The following is a 3,732-nucleotide window of genomic DNA, read 5'->3' as shown; positions in this document are numbered from 1 at the left end:
GGACAGGACAGCAGTCCATCACAGGACACACACACACTCACACACCCTGGACAGGACACCAGTCCATCACAGGACACACACACACTCACACATCCTGGACAGGACACCAGTCCATCACAGGACACACACACCCTGGAAAGAACACCAGTCCATCACAGGACACCAGTCCATCACAGGACACACACACCCTGGACAGGACACCAGTACATCACAGGACACACACACCCTGGATAGAACACCAGTCCATCACAGGACACCAGTCCATCACAGGACACACATACAAACCCTGGACAGGACAGCAGTCCATCACAGGACACACACACACTCACCCACCCTGGACAGGACACCAGTCCATCACAGGACACACACACACACTCACACACCCTGGACAGGGCAGCAGTCCATCACAGGACACACACACACACTCACCCACCCTGGACAGGACACCAGTCCATCACAGGACACACACACACACTCACACACCCTGGACAGGACACCAGTCCATCACAGGACACACACACACTCACACACCCTGGACAGGCCACCAGTCCATCACAGGACACACACACACTCACACAACCTGGACAGGACACCAGTCCATCACAGGATGTTCAGTGCCTCTCTCTAATAAAGTAGAAACGCGACATTGGACTCCGTTCGAAACGGGAGAAATCACCAGGACACGATACACCTTGCTCCGGACGATGGGAGAAGACCTGTACCTTCACGAGTCCGGGTTGTGAAAACTTCTTCTGGCAGTTCAAAACGTTTCGAAGAGACTACAGCGCTACCCTGTTTTCCATTTCTATCGTGTGTTATTATACAGTCATAAGTATCTGTCCTGATCACAGAGTCCCCCTCTCACTGCCAGGACTGAAGCCCAGTGCAGCACGAATAATAATAATAATGAATAAGTCTGGACCCTCCACTCAGAGCTCTTCCCAGGTCAGGGGGATCCCCTCCAGTCCCCCCAGTGTGCAGCCCCCACCTGGATGATGCTCCAGTCCGCTCAGCACACAGCAGCTCTCAGTGGGGAGGAGAGCAGAGGGATGGAGCCAGTTCAGAGAGGGGGGGTGATAAGGAGGCCATGATGGGTCAAGACCAGGGGGGGAATCAGGCCAGGACACTGGGGTAACACCCCTACTCTTCTCCAGAGACACCCCGGGATTGTTAATGAGCACAGAGAGTCAGGACCTCGGTTTGACGGCGCCTGTTTACAGTCCAGTGTCCCCCGTCACTATACTGGGGCATCAGGACCCACACAGACCGCAGGGTGAGAGCGCCCCCTGCTGGCCCCACTCACACCTCTCCCAGCAGCAGCCTTGGGGGGGGGGGGAGGGAAAAGCTTCGGTCCAGACTGGGGTCCCTCAGCTTCGGTCCAGCACAGTCTGGGGTCCCTCAGCTCCAGTCCAGTCCAGTCTGGTGTCTCTCAGCTCCGGTCCAGTCCAGTCTGGTGTCCCTAGGCTCCTGTCCAGTTCCGTCTGGTGTCCCTCAGCTCCAGTCCAGTCCAGTCCAGTCCAGTCCAGTCCAGATCTTAGCCGGCACAGAACCAGGAAAGGAACCTGGAAAGAATATTGTTATTGCAGGTGTGAGGGACACAGACACAGACGTCACCATGACATCAAACAGCAAGAGGAGACTCCTCCTTGAATCACAGACACGACCAGGCGGCGCCCCCCTGTCTGCTCACCTGCACCTCCTCTTCCTCCTCTTGTCCTTCCCGGCAGCCAGCTCCTCCTCTCCCTCGCTCTTCCTCTCCTGAGTTCCGGTCTCCATCGGCTCGTCCTGGTCTTCTGGCTCCACCGACACGCAACTCAGGGAGTTAAGAAGGGCGCACCAGCGCTTCTGAAGCAGAGACAGGAGAGTCACGTTAAGAGTCGGACTGGACACTCCAGTACATGAACACTGCACTGAGAGAGAGAGGGGTTCATACAGACACACTGACTGGACACTCCAGGACATGAACACTGCACTGAGAGAGAGAGAGAGAGAGAGGGGTTCATACAGACACACTGACTGGACACTCCAGGACATGAACACTGCACTGAGAGAGAGAGGGGTTCATACAGACACACTGACTGGACACTCCAGGACATGAACACTGCACTGAGAGAGAGAGGGGTTCATACAGACACACTGACTGGACACTCCAGGACATGAACACTGCACTGAGAGAGAGAGGGGTTCATACACACACACTGATTGGACACTGGACAGGAGTAAAGAGAGGATCAGAGCATCACCCACCTTCTTTTTCTTCTGTCTCACAGGAGGTGGTGATTGGACCTCCTCCAGCTGGAGTCCGAGGAGGGAGAGAGGGGGCAGGAGAGGGACAGCACAGGGAGAGAAAGAGAGAGACAGGTGAGTCAAGTGTCCCAAGAGCACAGAGACTCTGCTGAGATCACACTCGCAGGGAGTGAGCCTGGGTGTAGCCCACTAATACTGACCCACTGGACACCACAGGACAGAGAGGAGGAGGAGGAGAGAGACACACTGCCTGGACACCACAGGACAGAGAGGAGGAGGAGGAGAGAGACACACTGCCTGGACACCACAGGACAGAGAGGAGGAGGAGAGAGACACACTGAGGACAGAGAGGAGGAGGAGAGAGACACTGACAGACAGGGCTGAAAGAGAGAGAGACACTGAGACCCAGGGACAGGGAGACAGCAGGCCGAGAGAGAGACACTGACAGACAGGGCTGAAAGAGAGAGAGACAGAGAGGCAGGGACAGACAGACAGCAGGCCGAGAGAGAGACACTGACAGACAGGGCTGAAAGAGAGAGAGACACTGAGACCCAGGGACAGACAAGACGGCGAAACTCCACCACAGACAGGACTGGGGGCAGGGTGGGACCAGCACTGACCTCCTTCCTCTCTCCTGCCGGAAGAGCTGTCTCCACCTCCTCTTCCTCCTGCAAGTCAAGAGACAGGCTGAGAGAGAGACGGGCTGGCGGGACATCGGCGAACAGAGCTGAAGGCAGAGAGCCGGGGAGACGGGCCCAGCTGGGACAACGCAGGACAGACAGAGAGCAGGGAGACACAGGGAGAGAGACCCAGCTGGGACAACGCAGGACAGACAGAGAGCAGGGAGACACAGGGAGAGAGACAGGGAGAGAGGGACAAACACAGAGACTCAGACAGAAGGACAGAAAGACAGAAAGAGCGAAGTACAGACGGACAAAAAGACAGAGAAAAGGACAGATGGACTGATGGACAGAAAGAGAGAAAAGGACAGAAAGACAGATGGACTGAAGGACAGATGGACAGAGAAAAGAACAGAAAGTCAGAAGGACAGATGGACAGAGAAAAGAACAGAAAGACAGAAGGACAGTGAAAGGGACAGATGGACAGAAGGAAAGATGGACAGAGAAAAGGACAGAAGGACAGACGGACAGAAAGACAGACGGACAGAAAGAGATGGACAGAAGGACAGATGGACAGAGAAAAGAACAGAAAGTCAGAAGGACAGATGGACAGAGAAAAGAACAGAAAGACAGAAGGACAGTGAAAGGGACAGATGGACAGAAGGAAAGATGGACAGAGAAAAGGACAGAAGGACAGACGGACAGATGGACAGACAGACAGATGGACGGACAGACAGATGGACAGAGAAAAGAACAGAAAGTCAGAAGGACAGATGGAAAGAGAAAAGAACAGAAAGACAGAAGGACAGTGAAAGGGACAGATGGACAGAAGGAAAGATAGACAGAGAAAAGGACAGCAGGACAG

Source organism: Lepisosteus platostomus (assembly GCF_059453375.1).
Source record: "Lepisosteus platostomus isolate fLepPlt1 chromosome 5 unlocalized genomic scaffold, fLepPlt1.hap1 SUPER_5_unloc_1, whole genome shotgun sequence".
Classification (NCBI taxonomy): Eukaryota; Metazoa; Chordata; class Actinopteri; order Semionotiformes; family Lepisosteidae; genus Lepisosteus; species Lepisosteus platostomus.
The sequence above is the reverse complement of the archived record's forward strand: the minus strand, read 5'-3'. Positions refer to the sequence as shown.